Raw genomic sequence first — 11,864 nt, forward strand, 5'->3', positions numbered from 1 at the left:
GCATGGGCAAGGGCCTGACGGGCACCTTCAATGCAGACGGAGCGCTTGATGACCTCAATCCACGGACACGCGTCCACTAGCCGCCGCACCAGACCGAAGTAGCTCCCAGGCATGGCTTCTCCAGGCCACAGCCGAACTATGAGGCCCTTCATGGCCTGTTCGGCCACCTTGTGGAGTTCGACCAGCTGCTTCAGCTGGTCGCTCAGGGGCACCGGATGTCCGGCCTCAGCATATTGAGACCAGAACACCTTTTCCGTCGAGCTCCCCTCTTCGGCTCAGTAGAATGCGGCGGCATCAGAACGCTACGGGGCAGATGGGCGAATGCTCCTGGAGAGCTCCAGATTTGGGTAAGTAAAAGATAATTTACTTTTATATGCTTGCTTTGCATAAAGAATGCCTTACCCGCCGCTATTTTCTTTATCGCCTCGATCTCCTGGAGGGCTTTCTGGGCTTCGGCCTTAGCATTTTTGGCACTCTCAAGAGCCAAGGCAAGCTCGGACTCTCGAGTCTTTGAGTCACGCTCCAAACTCTCGTGTTTTTCCACGAGAGCCTGGAGCTCTTGCCGCAACTCCGCCACCCGCGCCTCCTGCTTCTCTCGCTCGGTGCGCTCCAAGGCCGCACTGTTTTCGGCCTTGGAGACCGCCTCCTTCAGGGTCGCCACCTCGGCTGTGGCCCCTGCAACATTTACGTTGGTCCTGTCATTATTTGCAACCAAGTATTTCTATATACATTTACATGTGGTCTTACGTACCCTCTTTATCCTCGAGCTGCTTCTTCGCACGGCCGAGCTCGCTCTCGGACCGCTCGAGGCTTTCCTTCAATGCATTGAACTCCGTAGTCAGTGCGGCAGAGGTCAGCAGTGCAGCCTGCATTCCCATATTGACATATTTTTATTAGACTCCTGCGTATATCTTTTTAGATCCTCAGCTCGGCTTTTCTTTCCGAACGCCGAACTGAGCATCAGGGGCTACTGTCTATGCGGTAACATTTTTATATGTTTTTAAACACATACCTCAAAGCCTGTTAACAGGCTTGTACAGGCTTCTGTCAGCCCGCTCTTGGCGGACTGAACCTTCTGAATCACCGCACTCATAATAGTGCGGTGTTCCTCGTTGATGGAGGCGCCGTTAAGCACCTCTAGCAAATTGTCCGGCGCCTCCGGGTGGACGGAGGTCGCCGGCGTCGTAGGCTTGCCCTTCTTATGAAGGTGCCGCCTGTCGGACTCTGGAACCATTGATGGTTCCGGAGCAGTGTCCGGCCCAGGGCCGGACTTAGATCCCTCCGGGGTTTTACCACCTTTGGGCCTGGGGTCCGGGAGGTCACCTTGTGGCGCCTCCAGGACCACCTCCTCCTGGTTTAGCCCCTTCTGGTACTCCACCTCGGCGTCGTCTGTTGGGAGAGGGGAGGAGGCCGTCGGAAGTGAAGCGCTATTCACATCCGACGAGTCCAGGGAGCCGCTCGACGAATCACCGAGCTGAGCCCGGGACGGACTGCATAATTGAATTCATTGTCAGAAGGAACCATACATAAGAGGAGTGCCATAAGTTATTCTGGTATCCGGATACTTACAATTTCGCCAGGGGCTTGACCCTGGATGGCCATTCCTCCCCGCCGTCTTCGGCATCGGAGGCGTAGCCCGGCAGAAGGGTCTTCCCCTTCTTGGACCCTCCGGCCTCCCCAGTCGGGGTGGCCTTCCTTTTCTTTCCTCCCCTCGTGGGAGGGGGAGAGGCTTCTTCTTCTTCTTCTTCTTCTTCTTCCTCCTCTTCCTCGTCCTCAGAGGCGGAGGGTGCTTTGGGGTCGTCGGGCGATGAATCCGACACCACCAGGTGCCGGGAACTCTTTCAGGTCCCCGTGGCCTTCTTCTTGGACTTTTTCTCCGGCACCACGTGAGGTGCCGGAACTAGTAGCTTCGCCAAGCGTGCGTCTGCTGGGCCTTCGGGAAAAGGGGCCGGACAGTCAAACTGTCCGGATGTCCTCTTCCAGTCCTATCAAAGGAAGAGGAGTTTAGATCCTACATAGAGTTAAACTATGAAATCCGAGTGTCCCGTAAAGGACTAAAAGTAAGCTTACTTCGGAGGCTTGGCGCTTGGCGCAGAATCCGCAATCCTCGGTGACGGGAGGGGAGACCTCGGAGCTCTTGAAAAGCACCTTCCAGGCGTCCTCGTGCTTTGTTTCGAAGAGCCGGGACAGAGCCTGGTGCTGGGCCGGGTCGAACTCCCACAAATTGAAGTCCCGTCGTTGACACGGGAGGATCCGGCGGAAGAGCATGACCTGTACTACGTTGACAAGCTTGACCTTCTTGGTCACCAGGTCTCGGACGCAGGTTTGGAGTCCGGTCACCTCTTCCGAATTACCCCACAACAGGCCCGTCTCTTTCCAAGATGTGAGCCGTGTAGGGATGCCGGATCAAAATTCGGGGGCCGCTGCCCACTCAGGGTCACGCGGCTCGGTTATATAGAACCACCCCGATTGCCACCCTTTGATGGTTTCCACGAAGGCACCCTCGAGCCATGTGACATTGGCCATCTTGCCCACCATGGCGCCTCCGCACTCTGCTTGTCGGACCTTCACAACCTTTGGCTTGATGCTGAAGATCTTCAGCCATAGGCAAAAGTGAGCCTGGATGCGGAGGAAGGCCTCGCACACGACGATAAACGCCGAGATGTTGAGGATGAAGTTCGGGGCCAGATCGTGGAAGTCCAGGCCGTAGTAGAACATGAGCCCCCGGACGAACGGGTGAAGAGGAAAGCTCAGTCCGTGGAGGAAATGGGGAAGGAACACGACCCTCTCATGGGGACCGGGGGTGCGGATGAGTTGCCCCTTGTCTGGAAGATGGTGCGCGATGTCGTCAGACAGGTATCCGGCCTTCCTTAGTTTTTTGATTTGCCCCTGCGTGAAGGAGGAGGCCATCCATCTACCTCCCGCTCCGGACATGATTGGAGAAGGTTGAGGTGGGAAGTGCCGGCTTGGGCGTTGGAGCTCGAGCGCATAGGGACGAATGAGCAAAGGAGGAAGAAGGCGTGAATGGAAAGGGCGGATACTTATCCCCTTATATGGGCGGCCGAAACTACGAGCCCCCACCGGCCTAATAAAACTCGCTTATCTCCCAAGCGCCGCGGTTAATGGCGCGGTTGGGTTACCCACGCCCGTATTGATGAGAATCCCGGAATAAGGGGACACGATCTCTGCTTCGACAAGACGTGCCAAGGAAACCGCCTCGCTAAATGCGCTGAGGTGGAACAGTAAAACGATTCGAATAAAGGCCTAGCCATGACGTCACGCTACGGAATACGTCAGCAGATCTGATTGGTGTAAATATTATTCTCTCTGCGGTGGAATGTGGAACTTATTTTGCAGAGCCTGACACTATCCTGGTGTTCAACATCTTCTATGAAGTATTCGTAGGAGGATCCCGCCTTGCAATGCCGAAGACAACTTGCGCGCCGGACTCGTCGTCATTGAAGCCTGGTTCAGGGGCTACTGAGGGAGTCCTAGATTAGGGGGTGTCCGAATGGCCGGACTATGACCTTTGGCCGGACTCCCGGACTATGAAGATACAAGATTGAAGACTCCATCCCGTGTCCGGATGGGACTTTCCTTGGCGTGGAAGGCAAGCTTGGCGATACGATATGAAGATCTCCTCCCATTGTAACCTACTCTGTGTAACCCTAGCCCTGTCCGGTGTCTATATAAACCGGAGAGTTTTACTCCGTAGGACGAACAACAATCATACCATAGGCTAGCTTCTAGGGTTTAGCCTCTCTGATCTCGTGGTAGATCTACTCTTGTACTACCCACATCATCAATATTAATCAAGGAGGAGTAGGGTTTTACTTCCATTGAGAGGGCCCGAACCTGGGTAAAAACATCGTGTCCCTTGTTTCTTGTTACCATCCGCCTAGACGCACAGTTTGGGACCCCCTACCCAAGATCTACCGGTTTTGACACCGACACCCTCCATAAGCTTCGGAGTGACATTTCCATAGTATTTATCCCTATTGATGCTCAGGTACACAATGTCTAATAATACCATCTACTTCCTCTTTATAAAGATGTGTGTCATCCCAAAAGTAATGTCTTAAATCATAGAAGAATTTTATCTTTTGTTGGTATGTAAAGCTAGGTGGTAAATATTTAGCAACAATGTAATTAGCATAGTTAGCATACCAAGGAGTACTATGAGAAACATTTATTGCAGCTAAATATTCATCATGAAAACTATCATCAATAGGTAGTGGGTCATCAGGCACATTTTCAAGCCTAGATAAATTATCAGCTACGGGGTTCTCAGCTCCTTTTCTATCAATGATATGTAAATAAAATTGTTGTAATAAGAGAACCCATCGAATAAGTCTAGGTTTAGCATCTTTCTTTTCCATAAGATATTTAATAGCAGCATGGTCCGTGTGACCAGTTATTTTGGAATCAACAATATAAGGTCTAAATTTATCAAAAGCAAACACCACTGCTAAGAATTCTTTTTAGTACTAGCATAATTTCTTTGAGCACTATCTAGAGTTTTACTAGAATAATGAATAACATTCAATTTCTTATCAACTCTTTGTCCTAGAATAGCACCAACAGCATAATCACTAGCATCACACATTGAACATACAAAGGATGAAGGGGGTGCTAGGCAGGCCTGCGCCGTCCAGGTGTCGCTATGAATAGTGCGCATGGCGAGCGAGTCCCCCCGCCCCCCTACCCACGAGCCGTCAGCCCGCATCTCTGGCGCTCCAGCCGCCTCTCTCCCGCTTCCCTCCCCTCCTCTCACGAACCCTAGCGCCGCCACACCCTGCGTAGATGCTGCATCCCTCCCCGCTCTCCACTCGACCCCAACTCCAGGGGTCTCCTCTCCTCCAGCACCGTCGCTCCACCCTCTCCCGCGACCATCACCTTCCTTCCTCTTCAAAGGAAGGGAAGGGAAGGGCAGGGGAGGCCCTAGATCGACGCCCAGATCCACAGCGGCACCGGCACGGGTGCGTCGTTGTCCAGATGGTCCTCGAGGATCGATGGATGGGGCCGGAACACTAGCCCCACACCCACCCACGGATGACGACGACGGCGGTCTTCTCTCGATGGGGTGGGGAGCGAATCTTCCTGATGCGGTGGCCCTCGATGCCCGCGACAGGGTGCAGCACCTAGACTTCAAAGGTACGCACGCACGCGCTCCATCTTCCTCCCATACCCTCTTCTTCTTCTTCTGGATTGGTTCGTGTGGCCATCGGTGTGCTTGATTCTCTTGTACCACATGCCCTAAGTAGTCAATTCCATGCATTACTCAATAAAGATGCTCTAATCCTGCTATGCCAGTACTGATGCGTTGTACAAGAAACAATTAGTATGTTGTGCTTTGAGTGTATGATTCTCAACAGGGTATGTATCAATCTCAACAGTAAAGGTATGTATCCACTCACTCGCTCACTCTGTTTGTGTGCGCGCGTGTGCGCAGTTTCACATCCCTGAACCCAAACCCTGAGACTTAGTTTTGAAATGTTCAGACCATATTTACTGAAGTGTGTCAGTGTTGGTTTACTTGTGATACTTGCTCCATTGTTGTGTTTAATCACATTGTCTGATCTTAGCATATGCTATGCTTGCCAAGTTCAACTATCAATATCTAATTTCTCATCTGATTTTGACACCTTGATCTTCTGTAGTTTTGTTTCACTTTTCAAGGATGAGTACCTTCACTTTGAAAATGAACTGGTCATATTTCTATTGGAAATGAAGTGATGTTGCTTCCTAGGTAAATAACTGAATTCTCTTCTACTTTAGTAGATTCAGTGACTTTGCTTTAGAGTTGTTGTTTAACAGTAGCACTACCCCTGAGTAACTGGATCAGTGGCTGCCACTATGTAAATCTTAGTTCCACTAGATATCATAATCATGGTTCTTCTGTGTTGGGTGATGATTTTATACATGCCAAAAAGCATCCATGCGATATGTTCTTTACTTCTGCACGTAACAGTGTGTTTTCCCACAAAAAATCTGGGATACACCATCAGTATCAACACCGGTAAAAAGAATCCAATCAAAACATGATGTTTTTCCCTTGGCTATATGTTTATTTGAAGGAAACCATTCAATTCTCAGTGATCTTTCTTTTTATGCTCCTTATTGCCATTTTTCCTAATGCGCCTATAGAAGTGATTTATCGGGTGTTTTGGTATATTATCTTATAAGGGAATGCCAAAGTTTTTTGGATTGTGAATTCTCTGGTCAGAATCGGTTGTTTTTTCCCTTGTGTTCATTTATTTCTCAGATTGCAGAACTGACGAGTGTAGACTAAGTTGATGATCTACAGGTGTTGCTCCTCTCCCCTGATGTGTAGTGCAACTATAAATAGGGAGAGAATTGCGTGAGGAGAGCTCTCTTGCTATTATTCTAAGCTCACTCTTTGACTAATCTAAATGATCTCTCTGCTCACTGATCGATCAAGGAAGGCACTGCAATATCAGCAAGGACCAGCACAAAAAGAAGACCAATTAAGTTACTTGTGTTTAAGAGTACACTACTTTTGACTTTGGAGTCACACTGGTGAATGGGGCGTCGCATGGTCTATGCTAGAGGTGTTCACATATAACAAGTTCATTATTTGTTCCATTGGTCAGTTGTATAATCTGTGGGCGCACTTAAGTTGAATTATGCTCCTTTCTTGGTATTGGGAGACAAGATACTGGCAGTTTTTACGTTACCAGACTGTTTATTAGTTATCTGTAGTTTTGTAACACTCTCCATTGTCAATGGTAGTTTAGATTCTTCGGGAAGAATGGGTCTTGTATTTATATTATTCAATTGTGCAATAATCGATAGATAAAAAAAGATAGATACTTAAGAAGTTTACAGATTTGAGTATGAAAGTTTCACCCCGGTGAGTGTGGTATTGAATCATAACTCTAATTGTGGTTTAGTTTATTCTAGGTTGCCAGTACAGAGTATGAACACTTGTAGAGTTTAAATGGTAAAGTAGCAAAACAGTATTTTGTACTTGGTTTATACTCCGTACTTCATAGCTTTATCATACCCAGTTGCTCCCTTCGCCATATATTTTTTCACGGGGCCAAATAATTTGGTAGCCAAGCAACGAGCAATGTTTTCCCCTGTTTTGTATTTGCCTCTATTTTTTCACTGATATAATCATGTAAGCCACGACGCATGTCTCTGCCATGATTTCCTTCGGTTGGATTTTGTGGATTTAGGTGTTGAAAAATTATGGGATGTGTATGCAGGATTAAGGACATGTACCTGCACTACAATGACAGATCTGGGCTGCTTCTTTGTGGCTTCCAAACTTGAAATGTTTGTTTGGAAGTTAGTTTAGTTTTTTGTTGTGGATTCACAGCTTCTCACATGTACCCTCCTCTTATACCTTTAGATTCCCAAAGAAACGAAATGAAGATATGGTGGCATGGTCTCAGTAGTACAACTTAAAGCCTTCCATGCTTTGTATTTTCTCTGAAATTTGTTTTTTATGTTAGATCCAGTGAGAAAAGGCGGCTTCGAAGCACAGGATGCGGGAGTGTTGGCCACATTTTGTTTTCGACTTGGGTGTCTGAATATTCTCACAATACTTGGCTCCCTCTCGCCCCTTGCACCATTGGCGCAACGAGTCATCTAGTAATTTCAAAAGGCAAGTTTCAATCAGGTGGTTGGACAATAGGTGCAGAAATTAAGGCTTTCTTGAGTGTCAAAGGCTTCTAAACAATCGTCAGCAAAAACAAAACGAATATCCTTTTGCAAAAGACTCGTAAGAGGCCTTGAAATTTTAGAGAAGTCTTTGATAAATCTCCTACAGAAACCAGCATGCCCTAGGAAACTATGAATACCTTTTATATCTTTAGGACATGGCATTTTCTCAATCGCATCAACCTTAGCTTGGTCCACTTCGATACCTCTTTCAGAAATTTTATGACCCAAGAAAATGCCTTCATTAACCATAAAGTGGCACTTCTCCCAATTCAAGACAAGATTTGTTTGTTCATGTCTCTGCAAAACTCGATCAAGATTGCTTAAACAATCATCAAAATACTTCCCATAAACAGAGAAATCATCCATGAAAACCTCAACAATCTTTTCACAAAAGTCAGAGAATATAGCAGCCATACATCTTTGAAAGGTAGCAGGTGCATTACATAAACCAAAAGGCATGCGTCTATAAGCATAGGTTCCAAAAGGACAAGTAAAAGTAGTCTTTTCTTGATCAGGTTGAGAAACAGGTATTTGTGAAAAGCCAGAATATACATCAAGGAAGAAAAAGTGTGTGTGCTTAGATAATCTTTCAAGCATCTGATCAGTAAAAGGCAAAGGGTAATGATCTGTTCTAGTTTCTTTGTTTAATTTTCTAAAATCAATTACCATCCTATAGCCTGTAACAATTCTTTGTGTATTAAGTTCATTCTTATCATTCAGAACAACAGTTATACCTCCTTTCTTAGGGACACAATGAGCATGACTTACCCATCTACTATTAGTTATAGGATAGATTATACCTGCTTCCAGAAGTTTTAATATTTCCAGAAGTGAACAATAACGGGTTTAGCATCAGGTTCCATATTAATTTTGTGCTGACATAGAGTGGGACTAATGCCCTTTAAATCATCAAGAGTGTATCCAATAGCAGCTCGGTGCTTCCTTAGATCTTTCAATAATCTTTCTTCTTCATGTTCTGAAAGGTTAGCACTAATAATAATAGGATATATCTTCTTTTCATCAAGATAAGCATATTTCAAAGTGTCTGGCATTTGTTTTAATTCAAACACAAGATCACCTTTAGGTGGAGGAGGACCTCCTAGAGGTTCAATAGGCAAATTGTGTTTAAGTAGAGGACGTTGTTCAAAGAAAATCTTATCTATTTCCATTCCTTTCATGTATATGTAAATCATTTTCATGGTCCAGCAAATATTGTTCTAAAGGATCAGTAGGTGGTAGAGCAATAGAAGCAAGACCAATTAATTCATCCTTACTAGGCAATTCTTTTTCATGAAGCTTTCTACTAAACTTGGAAAAATTAAACTCATGAGACTCATTACCAAAACTAACTCCGACAGTTTGTTTCTCACAGTATATTCTAGCATTAACGGTGTTCAAGAAAGGTCTACCAAAAATAATGGGACAAAAGTCATCTTGTGGGGAACCAAGAACAAGAAAATCAGTATGGTATTTTATTTTCTGACACAAGACTTCAACATCTCTAACAATCCCAATTGGTGATATAGTATCTCTATTAGCAAGTTTAATAGTAACATCTATGTCTTCTATCTCTGCGGGTGCTATGTCATTCATAATTTCTTGATATAAGGTCACTACTGCAGGATGCTGCTAACGCAACACTACGATCAGAGACCCTTTCACGAAACTGTGTGCGATGCACTAATAGCAAATGGGGATGTAAAAAAACCCATCAAAAAATGTGCAAAACGTTTGCGATGGAGGATGCATCAAACACGGTTCAGATTTTAGTTGCGTGTGCGATGCAGGGCATACAGTTCAGTTCAATGAACTGTTTGTGATGATGAGGAACAAAAGAAACTGGCAGACATATGAAGGTGTGTGCGATATACAACATACGGTTCACTCGGATGAACTGTTTGTGATTAGGCAACACAAAAGAAATGGTCAGCCAAATGAAGGTGTGTGCGATATACTGCATGCGGTTCACTCGGATGAACTGTTTGCTTTGAGCCCAGAGAACAGAAATGGTTCATGTTGGGGAACATAGTAATTTCAAAAAAAATCCTACACACACACAAGATCATGGTCATGCATAGCAATGAGAGGGGAGAGTGTTGTTCACGCACCCTTGTAGACCAAAAGCGGAACCATTAGAACAAAGCGGTTGATGTAGTCGTACGTCTTCATGATCCGACGCTTAAGTACCGAACGCACGGCACCTCCGAGTTCAGCACACGTTCAGCTCAATGACGTCCCTCGAACTCCGATCCGGCCGAGCTTTGAGGGAGAGTTCCGTCAGCACGACAGCGTGGTGCCGACGCAGGGCTTCGCTTAAGCACCGCTACGATATTATCGAGGTGGATTATGGTGGAGGGGGGCACCGCACACGGCTAAGAGATCCAAGAGATCAATTGTTGTGTCTAAAGGTGCCCCTGCCCCCGTATATAAATGAGCAAGGGGGGAGGTGATACGTCTCCAACGTATCTATAATTTTTGATTGTTCCATGCTATTATATTACCCCTTTTGGATGTTTATGGGCTTTATTATACACATTTATATCATTTTTTGGGACTAACCTACTAACTGGAGGCCCAGCCAATATTGTTGTTTTATTGCCTGTTTCAGTATTTCGAAGAAAAGGAATATCAAACGGAGTCCAAACGGAAAGAAACCTTCGGCAACGTGATTTTTTGGAAGAATATCATCCTGGAGGCTTGGAGATCAAGTCAGAAGACCCTCGAGGAGCCCAGGAGATAGGGGCGCCCCCCCTTACAAGGCGCGGCCTCCTGTCTTGTGGGCCCCTCGAGCACCTCCCGACCGACTTCTTTCGCCTATATATGCCTACGTACCCTAAAACCATCAAAAATCAAGATAGATCGGGAGTTCCGCCGCCGCAAGCCTCTGTAGCCACCAAAAACCTCTCTGGAGTCTATTCCGGCACCCTGTCGAAGGGGGAACCCATCACCGGTGGCCATCTTCATCATCCCGGCACTCTCCATGACGAGGAGGGAGTAGTTCACCCTCGGGGCTGAGGGTATGTACTAGTAGCTATGTGTTTGATCTCTCTCTCTCTCTCTCGTGTTCTCTCTCGTGTTTCCTCTTTGGCACGATCTTGATGTATCCCGAGCTTTGCTATTGTAGTTGGATCTTATGATGTTTCTCCCCCTCTACTATCTTGTGATGAATTGAGTTTCCCCTTTGAAGTTATCTTATCGGATTGAGTCTTTTATGTGAACACGTGATGTATGTCTTGCCATGCTTATCTGTGGTGACAATGGGATATCATGTGCCTCTTGATGTATGTTTTGGTGACCAACTTGCGGGTTCCGCCCATGAACCTATGCATATGGGTTGGCACACGTTCTTGACTCTCCGGTAGAAAATTTGGGGCACTCTTTGAAGTACTTTGTGTTGGTTGGATGAATCTGAGATTGTGTGATGCATATCGTATAATCATGCCCAGGGATACTTGAAGTGACAATGGAGTATCTAGGTGACATTAGGGTTTTGGTTGATTTGTGTCTTAAGGTGTTATTCTAGTACGAACTCTTTTATAGATCGATCCGAAAGAATAACTTTGAGGTGGTTTCGTACCCTACCATAATCTCTACGTTTGTTCTCCCCTATTAGTGGCTTTGGAGTGACTCTTTGTTGCATGTTGAGGGCTTGATATATGATCTATCTATGTTATTATTGTTGAGAGAACTTGCACTAGTGAAAGTATGAACCCTAGGCCTTGTTTCCTATCATTGCAATACCGTTTACGCTCACTTTTATCATTAGTTACCTTGCTGTTTTTATATTTTCAGATTACAAATACCTATATCTATCATCCATATTGCACTTGTATCACCATCTCTTCGCCGAACTAGTGCACCTATACAATTTACCATTGTATTGGGTGTGTTGGGGACACAAGAGACTCTTTGTTATTTGGTTGTAGGGTTGTTTGAGAGAGACTATCTTCATCCTATGCCTCTCACAAATTGATAAACCTTAGGTCATCCACTTGGGGGAAATTTGCTACTGTCCTACAAACATGTGCACTTGCAGGCCCAACAACGTCTACAACAAGAAGGTTGTGTAGTAGACATCAAGATTTTTTCTGGCGCCGTTGCCGGGGAGGTTAGCGCTTGAAGGTATATCTTTAGATCTTGCAATCGAGTCTTTTTGTTTCTTGTTTTATCAC

The sequence above is a fragment of the Triticum dicoccoides genome, chromosome 5B (genome assembly GCF_002162155.2).
Source record: "Triticum dicoccoides isolate Atlit2015 ecotype Zavitan chromosome 5B, WEW_v2.0, whole genome shotgun sequence".
Taxonomy (NCBI): Eukaryota; Viridiplantae; Streptophyta; class Magnoliopsida; order Poales; family Poaceae; genus Triticum; species Triticum dicoccoides.